Below are 19,528 nucleotides of genomic sequence, written 5' to 3'. Positions count from 1 at the left end.
TATTTTACCCCTTAAAGCATGCATACTTTAGTACCCCTGAATGGATGAAAACTTTTTTTTTTTTTTTTTTTTCTAAGAATTTAAATTCTTTCTAAGCAGAAATATATCTTGATTCCTTTTTTTTTTTTATGTAAAGTTTTTTTTTTTCTCTTCAGTGTCTGGGTCCTTTATTAATAAAAAAATGCAATGCGATGCATCTACAATTTATGCTTTGTGTTTGATGGTGTTTAATAGTTTATTTTGCTTTCATCAGCCTTGAAGAAAACTAAACAAACTATTTTTTTTTCATATAGCACAACAGAGCTTCCTGTCCACATAAAACAACTGGTTGACTTGAAAATTAGATTGTAAGATTAAGATGATGATCAGATAGAAAATCTCCCCTTAAGTTTCCACTGACTAATGGTAAAGATCAGACACAAGTAGACGTGGACTGCTGAATATATCCGCTCCTGCTCTCGCCTTCCATCTCTGTAACTCCACTTGAGGATCAGGGAACCAAAGCAGGAGTAGAAATTTTAAGTTCAATTTATTTAAATTTCGCTAGAGTTAATTTTAGGTAGAAAAAGCATTAGCAACTGTTCTGGTAGATTTTAGTACCTTTGCTGGTGTGGCTCTGAGTGGGTGGTCGGGGTTTATCTGTTCCAACAGAGCCCAAAGTGCTCGAAATGATACAGTGTCCTGTCCAGGGCCCCGTGTCTGTCCATATTCCTGGTCTGTATATGATTCGTGGGCCCCTCGTTCAATGTGCGTGTGAGGCCCTTCTTCACCTGATTCATCGTCCAGCAGTCTGGTCACTTTTAACACGCAGCACAGGATGAGGAATCATTCGTATTCTGGAACACAGGACTGAAACTTTGGCGGTAAAACCTGACACACTCCTGGCGTTTCATTTACTAAACAAAAGTGACACAACGAGGCTACTTTAACCGAACACGTGTGCAGTTACACTAAACCACACTCTCTGTTGTTTATGAACACACCCGCGAGCATGAATATCTTCTGCTAGGGGAGTTTTTTTTTTTTTTTTTTTTTTTTTTTAGTTAGTGTATTAGTTAGTGTTGGTCTGCAAGTCATGCTGCTGTATTGGTAAACCTAAAAAACCGCCCTACATGTCTAGAAAACTCACAGAAAGCAGATAAACACACACACACATTCAGTAATCGAAACTAAAAACAGCGTGTGACCAATAAAGGACGAGAGTCGTTGTTCTCATTTCTAGGGTTTGCTTGGCGCTCGGATAACGAACGAGCCTGATGCTGAGTGTGGACAAAATGTTCTAAAAAAATACTCTAACTTATTTCGTTCTCTAAGTTATTGAAACCATAACTTATAACACCTATCTTTTGAGTCTTTTCACAGAAACCTATTTTCAATTACAGCTGTATTTTCAGCTTCCCTATTTTTTTGGATCAAATGTCTTTTTTGTTTCTTTTCCCCTCTTCTTATATATTGCAAGAACAGCATCCTACACAACGTGCCCTTGTTTATAAGTTGCCTGATATTTCATTAATACATAACGTATGCGCGGTCCACAATCAGTGAGCACACTGTATTAGAGCGCCATCTAGTGAACATAACTAGGAATCCAACATTCAAAGAATCACATGAACATATCAATATCTTTAATGTTGTTTAAGTTATTGTTGCTTGTTTCAGAAAGAAAATGGTGCTTATATGGGCTGATGCAAAGTTAAAGAAAAATATACAGGTCTAAAAATATGTTGCTCATGGAAAGGTACAGGATTTCTATTATTATTTATTTATTTATTTTACCACAAAACAAAACTTCTTCATATGCACTGATCATTTACAATATTTCAATTATTAAAACACTGGAAAATGAATGTTAATGAAACAAAATCATCTATGTCCAGCTGATGGCAAATTAAAACTCTGATGTAACAAAACATTTGCATGACAAAAATGTATCATGATGCACTTATGTTATATATATATACCTAAATATACTCTGTCCACCTTATCTGCAGATCATCAGTTCACTGCTGATATACTCCAGGTGTAAAGCAGTTATTGGCCAGATCTATTGATATGAATTAGTGACGTGGCATTAGAGTCTTTCTAACAGAACTTGCACTTGCAGCATCGTTTCTTCTCTTCACTATGCCTTTAAATAAAAGTCTCAAAAATAAATAAATAAATAAATAAATAAAAAGTTATGTTGGTGTGGCAGCCTCAGTCTAATTAGCAGCAGTCCATTGATTAATTTTAATATTAATTTAATTCTGATTAGTGGGTTGGCAGCATTACAGCACTGACTGTAAGAGTCATGTGACTAACATAATACATAATGTTGAAAATATTGTGCCACCAAACTTTGATGTTCATGTGAAGGTGATAGAGATGACCTTCATTATGTTTTAATGCTGAGTCAAATCTTACTTTTTCATTTATTGGATTGATTCAAAAATGTATCTCCATTCCTCAAAGGAAGATGCAGTGAGTGACTGAATTATAGTCACCAGAGACAGAAACACTGAAACTCCTAAAACTGACGCTGCAACTGCTGATCTTTAACACTTGAATTCAACAGCTAATTATAAGCAATTTTTGAATAGTGGGACAAATATATGCACAACAGAAAAGTGCTTTTTTTTTTTTTTATACAGGTTTTGGGTATGAGTCTAAAATCTACTGACAGCTTTAGTAAACAGATGAACAAAATAGAAAATATTGTCCACAGTATAACACAGTCACTGCTGCAGGTCTGTGTCTGCCCAACACTGCCTCTGTCGGTAATCTGTGTATCTGCGCTCGGCCATCAACATGATGCACCAGGAATCTTGATTCATCAGACCAGGCCACTTTCTTAAACTCTGTAAATAGTAGCAGGCCTTACAGGAAGAAACTCTTCACCTACAAACTAAACACTGGTGCTCTGAATGCCCAGAGTCACTCACATCTGTTTGTCCACCCAACGATCAAACCACGTTCAGAAAATTAACCACGGCTGGTTTCAGTTTGACTCTGAAGATACACCTCAATAAAGCCGGTACTGTGAGATCATAACACTGTTTTAAATATGTAGTCCGGTTTTTCCATTCACTAAAATTTAGAATAAGTACTCATAATTTTAAAATCACTATGTTTCATTTCATCATGGAATGTAGTTCATCCACAATTCACACAATATTCTTCTACTTTTAGTCATCTGAAACAGTCAAGTAACCACACTCTCAGAAGAAAAGCTGTCAGGGAGGCAGGAATATGAACCCTTAACTTTTGATAAAAATTGAAATTATTTTTTTTACTTAAAACCAGTAAAAATCTTAATAAGTGCTAGATGAACTGTAAGAGTTATATGCAAAAGCATGGTGTGAAGTGGGAGGGTCAAATCCTGTCATGGGGGGATCACACTCAACACTTTTAACAGGTCTGCCGCTCGATCACACACTGAACCACTGAAGAAAATGTTTCTCAAGTTTGTCTTGTTCTGTTTGTGCTGCTGGGGTCTGACTGGTAAGTTTATGAAAGAATTTTTATGGCTTTTTTTCTGTCTCAATTTGGGGGTAATAAAGCTGCTGCTACTGTTCAAATTATTTTATTTTAATATCCTGTCATGTACCAAAAGAATACAATACAAGATCTACTAACTTTGAATTCAGGTCTCTGTGGGATTAGGATTCGGAAGTTTACATTAAATTCAGATCTGGAAAATATCATGAGAATAATGGAAATCAATTTCATTGAGTGTATGTATTTATTATGTGTGTTTTCTTTTGTTCTGCTTTCAAATATCAGCCCATTTATGACGTTTTAAAAATACATTTCAAATAAATATATATATTTTAAAATATTTCTTAAGTGATCATAAACATCTACAAATGTCATGGAAATTTACAAGACAAAATGTGCAGGAACCTTAAAGTCCACAGCCGACTAACCAGGGATCTAATGATCTAAATTTATTATTTATCTATAAATATGTATTTAAAATATCCAGCACAATTAAAACTGTACTTTCAATTGGCAATAATTTTAATGTATTTATTGTCAATAAATGATGAAACTTTAAACATGATTGTCCTCTACACTTTAAAACAAATTAAAGACTAGTGATGTATTACACCAATACTCCTAAATCTAGATTACATCAAGATTTATCTAATAATTCTGTTCCAACAAACTTTAAACTTTAAAATGAGTACATTTACATTTGAAATAAATGAACTTTAACCCTTTTACTTTGATGTAAACTCTATATTCACTTATTATAGCTTTATTTGCCAAGTGTGCGCAAAAACACAAGGATTAGTTGTTTTTCAGAAGCTCTTGATAAATACACACTGAACAAACATAAAGACATATATGACACGAGAACAGAAAGAACATTTAAATAAGTAATAAGTAAAAAATAATAATAATAATGTTAAACACGTCTGGAAGAAAAGAATTATGTACAGATTTGTGCATTATGTACTGTATATAAATATGTGTTTAATCCATGAAATAGCACTCTCTGTCTGCTTGATTCTAACAGTCTCTCTATTATTAACAGTTAGCAGTTTACAATAGCTGTTTATAAAGACCGCTGATATTTTACATTTTGTTTTTTGTTTCTGCTGAGGCTTTAATCTGTGTGAAATCTGTTCATCAGGTGTGTTTGGTGATTCTGTGTCAGTGATGGAGGGAGATTCTGTTACTTTACACACTGATCTTACTGAAATACATGTAGGCGACATACTGTGGAGATATGGAGCTGAAAAGTCTCTCATAGCTAAAATTAAGAAAAAAAAGCAAATCTCCTCCATATTTAATAATACTGACGGGAGATTCAGAGACAGACTGAAGCTGGACGATCAAACTGGATCTCTGAACATCACAAACATCACAACTGAACACGCTGGACTCTATGAAGTAAAGATTATAGGAGTGAAAGAGTCATCAAAAACATTCAACGTTTCTGTATATAGTGAGTAGAGATGTCATTTATTAAAACGTTCACATATTCTATTTACATTGTCAAAAGTTGATTCATTTTATACTTTGAGATGACAGACACATTCAGTGACCCTTAACACACTAAACACACACTCAACACAACATTCATTACACAGATTCACTACAATTCACAACGTTGAAAATAAGCAGATTGTTGTGTTCATATTCCTCTTATTCTCTCATGTTTTCAGCTCGTCTGTCTGTTCCTGTCATCAGCAGTAACTCTTCACAATGTTCTTCATCATCATCATCATCATCATCATCATCATCATCATCACAGCAGAATTGTTCATTGGTGTGTTCAGTGGTGAATGTGAGTCATGTGACTCTCTCCTGGTACAAAGGAAACAGTTTATTGTCCAGCATCAGTGTTGTCTGATCTCAGCATCAGTCTCTCTCTACCTCTGGAGGTGGAATATCAGGATAACAACACCTACAGCTGTGTGCTCAACAATCCCATCAGCAACCAGACTCAACATCTGGACATCACTCAACTCTGTCACACATGTGCAGGTACTTCCACAAGTTATTCACTGAGCTGATCTCGGTCTTCTGTTGTAGATCAGACTGATTCAATCACTTACATTAATGACTTTCTCTCTTTTACTCTCCTTCATCTCCTCCAGATTCAGTGTCTCTGATAGTGTTGATCTCTGCTGCTGCTGCTGGATCTCTGTTGATTGTTGCTGCAGTCGTGATCTTCTGCATCTGCAGGAAACACATAAAACCTGACCAAGAAGGCAAGTATTATCTTTTCCTTTTAAACAATAAAAATAAGAAATAATTCTTCAAAAATATGTTCTAAAAATCTGAGCCAACCGATAGCCCTATTTTATCATGTAATTAAAATTATTATCATTGTTATAATAAATTATTTAAAAATATTTGTATATAATGAAAACAAATTTTCAATTTCTTAATCTGCATCAACACTGGAAATGCAAAAACAGAAATGTTTATTTTTAATAATAATAAAAAAAAGCTTTCTCCATTTTATGAACATAATCTTACGTGTAAAGATGTGGTTGGTGCTCTTAAATTTAAATGAATGATAACTTTGTGCTTGTTGAACTTGAATGCTGATTAAATACAAAGAATGTGATGTTAAACAGCACATCTGGGTTTGATTTATGTGTAAATTAATGTGTGATTTAAGTGTCTCTCTAAATGTAATGATAAACACTCTTGAACTATTTGCGTGTGGAAACAGTTATAGGCCTGAATCTTTGAGTGTTACTTTGGTGTTAAATCTGAAAGCCCCAATAATAACTCACAGACTGTGAAGAAGCAGATCTAATTAAGACTGAGTTTTGTGGTTTTAATGCCTCTATTATTGTTAAACCAGCCGAGACTTGTGAAGAAGAGATCACTTTCACTGAGATGATATTCTACAAAAGAAACACACAGAAACTGGTAAGACAATTTACTGATAATTTGTTGAGTTTTGTATATTTTAGCAGTGACTCTGATCAGTGTGCGCTTTTGATTTTGTCTGTATAATATGAAAGTCCATTTCCAAAACATCAGATAAAAAAAATCATGCTCTCCTAAATCATAATTATGACAAATTTATACTAAATCAAAACGATTAAAAAGTCAAAATTATGATTTACAAATTAGAAAATATCACATAAAAAAATTAACATTATGAGATAGAAAATTTCTAATTATAATTTACAATGCATAAATTTTGACATGCTAATTTTGACTTGCATATATCATATTCTGATTTAATTATGCCCTAATTGGATTTTTTATTATTATTATTATTATTATTATCTGGCGGTGATGGGCTTTCATAGTATAATGATCTATCACATTAATCTCACACACAACCACACCATCAGATGTTTATAAAAGACTTGTTACTTCAAAAAATATAAAAATAAAATAAATAAATAAATAAAAATACATTACATTACATTCATTATTATTATTATATTTTGTGTTATGCATTTTTTTACAGAAAGTTGAAGAGGTGACTTATGTGGAATATGCACCAATCACAATCAGAAGATGATCAAATGTCATTGTTTTTCTAAGTTCAAGACCCAGATTGTGTGATAATTTTCTTAAAATGACCTCCTATGTCTATGGTTGAGTTTGTAAGAATCACCACATTACATCAAGAAATTACAGAAGACATACGGCAGGAGCATCCTGAAAGTGTTTCATGTATGATCATTAATGATAGATTCATTATTGGTCTCCTAAAAAACTTTCAAAGAATTAACCTTAATTGTAATACAAGGACCTTGAACACATTGTATTAATCATGTGACCTATTGCAGCATTCTCATGTTTGCAAAACTAAGATGCAAACTAGTCTTTAAAAGGTGACAAAGTGAACTCTGCTGTGGTCTCATGTAATTATATCTGTACAGAAATGTGGTTTGATCTGTTTGGTAGAAAACAACAGCTTGTGCATGAGAAAGTGTCTACTGCTGGATGATTGCATTTGATGTCAGTTTGTTAGTGTGTGTCTGAGGTGTCAATAGTGTCTGTGTGAGTGTGCATCAGTGCCAGTGTGTGTCTGAGGTGTCAACAGTGTGTCGGTGCGAGTGTGTATCAGTGTTAGTGTGTGTGTCTGAGGTGTCAGTCTGTTTGATCAGCATGTTGTTGCAAGGATTTTTCATTTTCTGCTCACATGAAACCGTTGATACAGGGAAGCCACTTTACTACAAAATACTAAACTCATTAGTGCTGATGTTTGGACAAAAAATGTCTCAAATCAAACAGAGATATTAATATGAAAAAGTAATATATACTTTGCTTGATGATCTCATACAGTAGTACAAATAAGGTACAAAAGCTGTCATGTGCGGTACACCTTTGTATCTTCTTTACCCCTTAAGCATGCATATTAGTACCTGAATGGATGAAAACCTTTTTTTTTTCTAAGAATTTCAATTCTTTCTAAGCAGAAATATTCTTGATTCCTTTTTTTTCATGTAAAGTTGTTTTTTTCGGCCAGTATCTGGGTCATTTTAAAGAAAAAAATGCAATGCATGATCTAACAATTTATGCTTTGTGTTTGATGGTGTTTAATAGTTTATTTTGCTTTCTTCAAGCCTTGATGAGAAACATAACAAACTTTTTTTTTGTTTTCAATAGCACAACAGCAAGCTCCTGTCCACAGGTAAAACAATGGTTGAAAACGCCATAAAAAAAAAGATTGTAAGATTATGCAGGAACGTTTGATCAGATAGAAAATCTCACCTTCATGGTTTCCACTGATAATGGTAAAGATCAGACACAAGTAGAATTGTGGACTGCTGCTGAGAGATCCGCTCCTGCTCCGCTTCCAGCTCTGTAAACTCCACTTGAGAATCAGGGAACCAAACATGAGTAGAAATTTTAGTTAAATTTTATTCTAAAAATTTCGCTTTAGAGTTAATTTTAGTAGAAAAAAAAGCATTAGCAAATGTTCTGGTAGATTGTAGTACCTTTGCTGGTGTGCTCTGAGTGGGTGGTGTTTACTGTTCAAAAGAGCCCAAGTGTCTGAAATGATACAGTGTCTGTCCAGGGGCCCCGTGTCTGTCATATTCTGGTCTGTAGATATGTCTTGGGCCCCTCGTTCAATGTGCGTGTGAGTGGCCTCTTCACCTGATTCATCGTCCAGCAGTCTGGTCACTTTAAACAGCAGCACAGGATGAGGAATCATAGTCGTGTCGGAACACAGGACTGAAACTTTGCGGTAAACTTGACACACTCCTGCGTTCATTAATAACAAAAGTGACAACAACGAGGCTACTTTAACAACTCATGCGGTAACCGAACACGTGGTGCAGTGACATCTACACCACACTCTCTGTTGATTATAACACTGTAACCCGACACACGAATATCATCTGCTAGGGGCTTTTTTTTTTTTTTTTTTTAGTTAGTTTAGTGTTGGTCTGCAGTCATGTTGTTTCATTTCACATTAATGACATCCCGCATCACATGTATGTGTCTCCAAATAATGCTGCTGTATTGTAAACCTAAAAACCACTCTACATGTCTAGAAACTCACAGAAAGCAGATAAACACACACACATTCAGAATCGAAAAACTCAAACAGCGTGTGTGACCATAAAGGACGACGGTCGCTCCGTTCCTCTTCTAGGGTTTGTTGGCGCTGTCGGAGAACAACGAGCTGATGCTGAGTGTGGACAAAATGTCTCTAAAATACTTTAAATTAGTTTCTCTCTAAGTTAGTTGAAACAATAATTTATTATACCTATCTTTTGAGGTCTTTTCAAAGAAAATACTTTAATTACGGCGTATTTTCAACTTTCCTTTTTTTTTGGGATCAAATGTATTTGTATTTTTCTTCTGCTTATATTTGCAAGAACAGCATCCTACACACACTGTTGCCCTTGTTATAAGTTGCCTGATATTTCATTAATACATAAGTGTGTGTGCAGCACATCAGTGAGCACACTGTATTAGAGCGCCATCTAGTGAAATAACTAGGAATCCAACATTCAAAGAATCACATGAACATATCAATATCCTTTCAAGTTATGTGTTGCTTTTTTCAGAAAGAAAATGGTGTTTATATGGGCTGATGCAAAGTTAAAAGAAAAATATACAGGTCTTAAAAATATTTTGCTCATGGAAAGGTACAGGATTTCTATTATTATTTGTTTATTTTACCACAAAACAAAACTTCTTCATATGCACAGATCATTTACAATATTTCAATTATTAAAACACTGGAAAATTAATGTTAAATTCATTTACAATATTTGTAACAAAACTTTGCATGACAAAATGTATTATTCTGCACCTTATATGTTATAAATATACCTAAATAATCCTCTGTCCACCTTATCTGCAGATTCATCAGTTCACTGCTTATATACTCCAGGTGTCAAGCAGTGATTGGCCAGATCTATTCATATGAATTTGTGATTTGTGATTTGGGTTTTTATTATTTAACTTGCACTTGCAGCATCATTTCTTCTCTTCACTATGCCTTTAAATAAAAGTGTCAAAACTAATAAATAAATAAATAAAAAGGTTAGTTGGTGTGGGAGCCTCAGCCTCAGTCTAATTAGCAGCAGTCCATTGATTAATTTTAATATTAATTTAATTCTGATTAGTGGGTTGGCAGCATTACAGCACTGACTGTAAGAGTCATGTGACATAATACATAATGTGAGAATAATTGTGCCACCAAACTTTGGTGTTCATGTGAAGGTGATGGGGGCATGTGAAGCTGTGGCCTCTTGGTTAGAGATTTGGACTTGTAACCCAAAAGTCACAGGTTCGAGTCTCGGTGCTGGCAGGAGTTGTAGGTGGGGGAGAGTGAAAGTGAACAGTGTGCTCTCTTCCACCCCAATACCCCATGGCTGAAGTGGACTTGAGCAAGGCACTGTGAACCCCCCCCAGTTGCTCCCCGGGCGCTGGATATATAGCTGCCCACTACTCTCCGGGTGTGTGTTCATGTGTGTGTCACTTCTCACTGCTGTGGTGTGCCCCTTGGATGGGTTAAATGCAGATCACCAATTCTGAGTATGGGTTACCATACTTGGCAAATGTCACGATTTTCACTTTCACTTTCACTTTAAGGTGATAGAGAAGACCTTCATTATGTTTTAATGCTGAGTCAAATCTCACTTTTTCATTTATTGGATTTATTTAAAAATGTATCTCCATCCCTCAAAGGAAGATGCAGTGAGTGACTGAATTATAGTCACCAGAGACAGAAACACTGAAACTCCTAAAACTGACGCTGCAAATGCTGATCTTTAACACTTGAATTGAACAGTTAATTATAAGCAATTTTTGAATAGTGGGACAAATATATGCACAACAGAAAAGTGCTTTTTTTCTTTTTTTATACAGGATTTGGGTACGAGTCTAAAATCTATTGACATCTTTAGTAAACAGATGAACAAAACAGAAAACATTGTCCACAGTATAACACATCCACTGCTGCAGGTCTGTGTCTGCCCAACACTGCCTCTGTCGGTAATCTGTGTATGTGCGCTCGGCCATCAACATGATGCACCAGGAATCTTGATTCATCAGACCAGACCACTTTCTTCCAATCATCCACAGTCTAATCTCAATGATCTCAGGCCCATTTCATGTGTTATTGGTGATGATGTGCAGTTAGTAAGAACTGGACCCTAAACTAAAGGGTGACCAATAATTTTGCTATTGTTTAACATATATCATTTTAAAATCACTATGTTTCATTTTATCATGAAATGTAGTTCATCCACAAATCACACAATATTCTTCTACTTTCAGTCATTTGAAACAGTCAAGTAACCACACTCTCAGAAGAAAAGCTGTCAGGGAGGCGGGAATATGAACCCTTGACCTTTTGATAAAAATTTAAATAATTTTTTCACTTAAAACCAGTAAAAATCTTAATAAGTGCTAGATGAACTGTAAGATTATATCGTATGCAAATGCAGGGTGTGAAGTGGGAGGGTCAAATCCTGTCATGGGGGGATTCACTCAACACTTTAACAGTCTGCCGCTCGATCACACACTGAACCACTGAAGAAAATGTTTCTCAAGTTTGTCTTGTTCTGTTTGTGCTGCTGGGGTCTGACTGGTAAGTTTATGAAAGAATTTTTATGGCTTTTTTTCTGTCTCAATTTGGGGGTAATAAAGCTGCTGCTACTGTTCAAATAATTTTATTTTAATATCCTGTTATGTACCAAAAGAATACAATACAAGATCTACTAACTTTGAATTCGGGTCTCTGTGGGATTAGGATTCGGAAGTTTACATTAAATTCAGATCTGGAAAATATCATGAGAATAATGGAAATCCCTTCAGTGAATGTAGATCTTCAGAAAGTGAACTTTATGTTGAGCTGCTTTCAAATATCAGCCCATTTTTGACGTTTTAAAAATACATTTCTTATAAATATATATTTTTTAAAATACTTCTGCAGTGATCATAAACATCTACAAATGTCATGGAAATTTACAAGTCAAAATGTGCCCAAACATAGCCCATAGGAAACCAGGGATCTAATGATCTAAATTTATTATTTATCTATAAAAATATATTTAAAATATCCAGCACAATTAAAACTGTACTTTCAATTGGCAATAATTATCATGTATTTATTGTCAATAAATGATGAAACTTTAAACATGATTGTCCTCCACGCTTTAAAACAAATTAAAGACTAGTGATGTATTACACCAATCAGGATTAATCTTAAATCTAGATTAAATCAATGTTTATCTAATAATTCTGTTCCAACAAACTTTAAACTTTGAGATGAGTACATTTACATTTGAAATAAATTAACTTTGACCCTTTTACTTTGAAGTAAACTCTATATTCACTCATTATAGCTTTATTTGCCAAGTGTGCGCAAAAACACAAGGATTAGTTGTTTTTCAGAAGCTCTTGATAAATACATACTGAACAAACATAAAGACATATATGACACGAGAACAGAAAGAAGTAAGTAATAAGTAAAAATAATAATAATGTGAAATACGTCTGGAAGAAAAGAATTATGTACAGATTTTTGCATTATGTACTGTATATAAATATGTGTTTAATCCATTAAATAGCACTCTCTGTCTGATTGATTCTAACAGTCTCTCTATTATTAACAGATAGAAGTTTACAATAGCTGTTTATAAAGACCAACTGATATTTTACATTTTGTTTCTTGTTTCTGCTGAGGCTTTAATCTGTGTGAAATCTGTTCATCAGGTGTGTTTGGTGATTCTGTGTCAGTGATGGAGGGAGATTCTGTTACTTTATACACTGATCTTACTGAAATACATGCAGAAGACAACATACTGTGGAAATATAGAGCTGAAAAGTCTTCCATAGCTAAAATTAAGAAAAATAAGCAAATCCCCTCCACATATAATGATACTGACGGGAGATTCAGAGACAGACTGAAGCTGGACAATCAAACTGGATCTCTCACCATCACAAACATCACAACTGAACACACTGGACTCTATGAAGTAAGGATTAGAGGAGTGAAAGAGTCATCAAAAACATTCAACGTTTCTGTCTATGGTGAGTAGAGATGTCATTTATTAAAACGTTCACATATTCTATTTACATTGTCAAAAGTTGATTCATTTTATATTTTGAGATGACAGAAACATTCAGTGACCCTTAACACACTAAACACACACTCAACACAACATTCATTACACAGATTCACTACAATTCACAACACTGAAAATAAGATGATTGTTGTGTTCATATTCCTCTTATTCTCTCATGTTTTCAGCTCGTCTGTCTGTTCCTGTCATCAGCAGTAACTCTTCACAATGTTCTTCATCATCATCTTCATCACAGCAGAATTGTTCATTGGTGTGTTCAGTGGTGAATGTGGGTCATGTGACTCTCTCCTGGTACAAAGGAAACAGTTTATTGTCCAGCATCAGTGTGTCTGATCTCAGGCATCAGTCTCTCTCTACCTCTGGAGGTGGAATATCAGGATTAAAACACCTACAGCTGTGTGCTCAACAATCCCATCAGCAACCAGACTCAACATCTGGACATCACTCAACTCTGTCACACATGTGCAGGTACTTCCACAAGTTATTCACTGAGCTGATCTGGTCTTCTGTTGTAGATCAGACTGATTCAATCACTTACATTAATGACTGTCTCTCTTTTACTTTCCTTCAGATTCAGTGTCTCTGATCGTGCTGATCTCTGCTGCTGCTGCTGGATCTCTGTTGATTGTAGCTGTAGTTGGGATCTTCTGCATCTGCAGGAAACACAGAAAAACTGATCAAGAAGGCAAGTATTATCTTCTCCATTTAAACAAGTAAAATAAGAAATAATTTTTGAAAAAATATGTTCTTAATACTTGAGCTAATTGATAGCCCTATTTTATCATGTAATTAAAATTATTCTCATAATTTCCATTGTTATAATAAATGTCTGTTTGTATATAATGACACGAAGCGTCCTTCTTTACTCATCACACACACACACACACACACACACACACACACACACACACACACACACACACACACACACACACACACACACACACACACACACACACACACTCAAAAAAAAGCTTTCTCCATTTTATGAACATAATCTTTCATGTGTAAAGATGTAGTTGGTGCTCTTAAATTTAAATGAATGACAACTTTGTGCTTGTTGAACTTGAATGCTGATTAAATACAAAGAATGTGATGTTAAACAGCACATCTGGGTTTGATTTATGTGTAAATTAATGTGTGATTTAAGTGTCTCTCTAAATGTAATGATAAACACTCTTGAACTATTTGCGTGTGGAAACAGTTATAGGCCTAATGGCTGATTAAATTTGTTAATGGCATTTTTAAAACCATTGAGTGTAACTTTAGAGTTAAATTTGAAAGCCGTAATAATAAAACACAGACTGTGAAAACACCAGATCTAATTAAGACTGAGTTTTGTGGTTTTAATGCCTCTATTATTCTTAAAACAGAGACTGGTGAAAAAGAGATCACTTACACTGAGACAAAATTCTACAAAAGAAACACACAGAAACTGGTAAGACAATTTATTGATAATTTGTTAAGTATTTGTATAACTGTTAACACTTTACAATAAAGTGTCGCGTGTTAACATTATTTAATGTATGAACATGAACAAACAACAAACAATACAATTATTCACAGTATTTAGTAATCTATGTTAATGTTAGTTAATAAAAAGTATAGTTGTTCATTGCTAGTTCACAGTGCAATAACTATTGAACTAACAAATAAAAACAATTTTTGATTTTAATAATGCATTAATAAATGTTGAAATTAATATTAGCTAGGATTAATAAATGCGGTAGAAGTATTGTTCATTCTTATTTCATGTTAACTTAAGTATGTTAATGTTAGTCAATAAAAAATACAGTTCTTCATTGCTAGTTCATGTTAGTTACATTAACTAATGTAATGATTTTAATAATGTATTAGTAAATGTTGAAATTAATATTAGCTAGGAGTAATAAATGCTGTAATTAAAGTAATAAACTAAGGAAACCTTATTGTAAAGTGTTACCGGATAATTTTAGCGAAGTCTGATGTATGTCACTGTGTACTTTTGAAGTCCATTTCCACCACATATAAAAATCATGCTCCGGTAAATCATAATTATGACAAAATTAGAAATTATGACATACTAAATGGAAATGATTGGATTAAAAAGTCAAAATTATAACTTAAAAAGTAAAAAAAAAAAAAAAACAAATATATATAATATATAGATATAATATATATATATATATATATATAATATATATATATATATATATATATATATATATCATATACAAAGCTTAAATAATAAGATTTAAAATTACAACATAAAATGTTGAAATTATGACATACTAATTTTGACTTGATATAATCTGATTTAAGTATGTCATAAAACATAATTCTTATGTTTGCAAAACTTAGATGCAAACTAGTCGTTAAAATTTTTATTCTCATACTAAATTAATTGATCAAAAAGGCAAGCTTTATTGGTATCACACAGGGCTGGGTTGAGCAGGTTGTGGAGGTGAGGATGCTGAGAAAAATGTTAATAAATGTTATTATGACTCGCACCCCTTACATGCTTTAGAGGTGTTTCGGCAGAGTGATCCCACCAATATGTAGGACTGAACGCTATCATAAATCATTCCTGTCTCCTGCTATCAGGCTTTTTAATGTGCAATAATTGTAATGTATTTTCTAGTGTAATGTCCAATAACTGTATTTGTTTTATGTCTTGCAATGTATTACGTTTTTAATGTTTTTTTGTTTTTTTTTTAGTGTAAGATTCCCTTTTAGGTGTTAAGTTATGTCTGTGTGCAAGAATTGAACTGTGGTTGCTGCTATAACAATATAATTTCCTGTGAAGGATTAATAAAGTATTTAATGATAATAATAATAATACTAATAATTCTAATAATAATTTTGACTATTTTTTGTTTTGTTTTGTGGATTATGATTTACCAGATCTTATTGGCTTTTTGTTGGGAAATGTATTGTCCCAAAAATAATTGCGATATTATTGTCATTTTAAGACCATGTTATGCCACTGAATATATAATGAAAATATAACAGCATAATAATGCAAGTAGTGCATGCATAATATTACATGCACAAGATGCTGAAAAAGACAGTCAAACACATCCATCTAATGCACGTTTCCATAGAAAAACAATGAAAAAAAAAAAAAATAGCACAAGTGGAATGCAAAATGCATTCTCTCCATTGAAACCTCCATAATGCTAGCTTTGAGAGAGCACCATTTTGCGTTATTACATTTATGTAAGTACCAGAACAGTGAACTGAGGCTTTGGGTCTATTTGGACTTCTATTCTAGTGTCTGGAGTTGTAAGGAAAACACTATAAGGACTCAAACGATGACTTCTTTTCACCCTTTGATGTCCGCTCTTAACATATAATATGGGATAACTCGACATATTGATTATTGTGACAGGCCTAATGAGCTTTCAGAGAATAATGATCTATCACATTAATCTCACACTCAACTGAACCATGTGTTTATTTAAGTCTTGTAATGTTGTTGTTGTTGTTTTTGTAGTAACATCACATTTATTCTTATTATTGTTATATCTTATGCATTTTTTTCCAGAAAGTTGAAGAGGAGGATCGTGTGGAATATGCACCAGTCACAGTCAGAAGATGATCAAACTTTAGTGTTTTAAGTACAAGACCCTTATAGTCATATCAACCTCCTGCAACGACCTCAGACTCTGAGTGTATAGTTGCAGCATTCTCATGTTTGCAAAACTTAGATGCAAACTAGTCGTTAAAATGTGACAAAGTGAACTCTGCTGTGGTCTCATGTAATTATATCTGTACAGAAATGTGGTTTGATGTGTTCGGTAGAAAACAACAGCTTGTGCATGAGAAAGTGTCTACTGCTGGATGATTGCATTTGATGTCAGTTTGTTAGCATTGTCTGAGGTGTCAATAGTGTGTGTGTGTGAGTGTGTATCAGTGTTAGTGTGTGTCTGAGGTGTCAATAGTGTGTGTGTGTGAGTGTGTATCAGTGTTAGTGTGTGTCTGAGGTGTCAATAGTGTGTGTGTGTGAGTGTGTATCAGTGTTAGTGTGTGTCTGAGGTGTCAATAATGTCTGTGTGAGTGTGTATCAGTGTTAGTGTGTGTCTGAGGTGTCAATAGTGTGTGTGTGTGAGTGTGTATCAGTGTTAGTGTGTGTCTGAGGTGTCAATAATGTCTGTGTGAGTGTGTATCAGTCTAAGTGTGTGTCTGAGGTGTCCATAGTGTTTGTGTGAGTGTGTATCAGTGTAAGTGTGTGTCTGAGGTGTCGATAGGGTGTGTGTGAGTGTGTATCAGTGTAAGTGTGTGTCTGAGGTGTCAACAGTGTCTGTGTGAGTGTGTATCAGTGTTAGTGTGTGTCTGAGGTGTCAATAATGTCTGTGTGAGTGTGTATCAGTCTAAGTGTGTGTCTGAGGTGTCGATAGGGTGTGTGTGAGTGTGTATCAGTGTAAGTGTGTGTCTGAGGTGTCAATAGTGTCTGTTTCAGTGTGTATCAGTGTAAGTGTGTGTCTGAGGTGTCAATAGTGTCTGTGTGAGTGTGTATCAGTGTAAGTGTGTGTCTGAGGTGTCAATAGTGTCTGTGTGAGTGTGTATCAGTGTAAGCGTGTGTCTGAGGTGTCAATAATGTCTGTGTGAGTGTGTATCAGTGTAAGTGTGTTTTTTGTGTGTGTGTGTTTTGTGTGTGAGTGTGTATCAGTGCAAGTGTGTGTCTGAGGTGTCAATAATGTCTGTGTGAGTGTGTATCAGTGTAAGCGTGTGTCTGAGGTGTCAATAGTGTCTGTGTGTGTGTGTGTGTGTGTGTGTGTGTGTTTGTGTGTGGTGTGTGTATGTGTGTGTGTGTGTGTGTGTTAGTGTTATTTTTTAGGTGTCAATAATGTCTGTGTGAGTGTGTATCAGAGATATTAATATGAAAAAGTAATATATACTTTGCTTGATGATCTCATACAGTAGTACAAATAAGGTACAAAAGCTGTCATGTGCGGTACACCTTTGTATCTTCTTTACCCCTTAAGCGTGCATATTAGTACCTGAATGGATGAAAATCTTTTTTTTTTTTTTTTTCTGAGAATTTCAATTCATTCTAAACAGAAATATTCTTGATCCTGTTTTTTTCTTATAAATTGTTTTTTTCTGCAGTGTCTGGGTCATTTTAAGAAGAAGAATGATCTACAATTTATGGTGGTTAATAGTTTATTTTGTTTTCATCAGCCTTGATGAGAAACTAACAAAGTACTACTTTTTTTTTTTTTTAAGCACAACAAGGCTCCATAAGTAAAACAATGGTTGAAAATGAGATTGTAAGATTAAGATGATGATCAGATAGAAAATCTCACCTTAAGTTTCCACTGATAATGGTAAAGATCAGACACAAGTAGACTGTGGACTGCTGAAGAGATCTGCTCCTGCTCCGCTTCCAGCTCTGTAACTCCACTTGAGGATCAGGGAACCAAACATGAGAGACGGGGTGATATCCAACAAATGAGACAAAACACTTGTTCTTTCATTTTAGTAGAAAAAAAAAGCATAACAAATATGTTGTTATTGCAATGTTCTGGTAGATTTTAGTACCTTTGCTGGTGTGCTCTGAGTGGGTGGTGTTTACTGTTCAAAAGAGCCCAAGTGTCTGAAATGATACAGTGTCTGTCCAGGGCCCCGTGTCTGTCATATTCTGGTCTGTAGATATGTCTTGGGCCCCTCGTTCAATGTGCGTGTGAGGGCCTCTTCACCTGATTCATCGTCCAGCAGTCTGGTCACTTTAAACAGCAGCACAGGATGAGGAATCATTCGTGTCTGGAACACAGGACTGAAACTTTGCGGTAAACTTGACACACTCCTGCGTTCATTACTAACAAAAGTGACACAACGAGGCTACTTTAACAACTCGTGCGGTAACCGAACACGTGTGTAGTGACACTAAACCACTCTCTCTGATGTTTATAACACACCCGCGACACGAATATCATCTGCTAGGGGCTTTTTTATTTTATTTTTTTTTTTTAGTTTTTGTTGTTTTGTTGTTGTTTTTTTTTAGTTTTGTTTTTTTGTTTTCACGTTTATGATGTATGTCATCTCATGTATGTTTCTGCTGTATTGTAAACCTAAAAACCGCCCTACATGTCCAGAAACTCACAGAAAGCAGATAAACACACACACATTCAGAATCGAAACTAAAACAGCGCGTGACCAATAAAGGACGAGAGTCGTTCCTCTTCTAGGGTTTGTTGACGGTAAACAACGAGCTGATGCATTACCGCCACCAACTGGCGTGAAGTGTGGACCAAAATGTCTATTTTTGAGTCCTTTCACTGAAAATCTTTTAAATCACAGTGTACTGTATTTTCAGCTTTCCTAATTTTTAGAATTGTCTTTTTCTTATTATTATTAATATTATTAGTATTATAATATTTGCAAGAACAGCATCCTACACACACTGTGCCCTTGTTATAAGTTGCCTGATATTTCATTAATACATAAAGTATGCGCACCACAATCAGTGAGCACACTGTATTAGAGCGCCATCTAGTGACATAACTAGGAATCCAACATTCAAAGAA

General features: G+C 34.6%; 1 long non-coding RNA gene across 1 annotated transcript; it reads right to left on the bottom strand.

The window, feature by feature from the left end:
- Positions 1-5,352: 5,352 nt before the first annotated feature.
- Positions 5,353-18,935, bottom strand: LOC109078895. Its single transcript, XR_006153233.1, has 3 exons — positions 18,543-18,935; positions 18,308-18,404; positions 5,353-5,670 (listed from the first exon to the last, which is right to left on the bottom strand). It is a non-coding gene; the product is annotated as an uncharacterized LOC109078895 (long non-coding RNA).
- Positions 18,936-19,528: the final 593 nt, after the last annotated feature.

The sequence above is a fragment of the Cyprinus carpio genome, chromosome A22 (genome assembly GCF_018340385.1).
Source record: "Cyprinus carpio isolate SPL01 chromosome A22, ASM1834038v1, whole genome shotgun sequence".
Lineage (NCBI taxonomy): Eukaryota > Metazoa > Chordata > Actinopteri > Cypriniformes > Cyprinidae > Cyprinus > Cyprinus carpio.
Note: the sequence above shows the minus strand (reverse complement) of the source record. Positions and strands in the feature narration are given on the sequence as shown.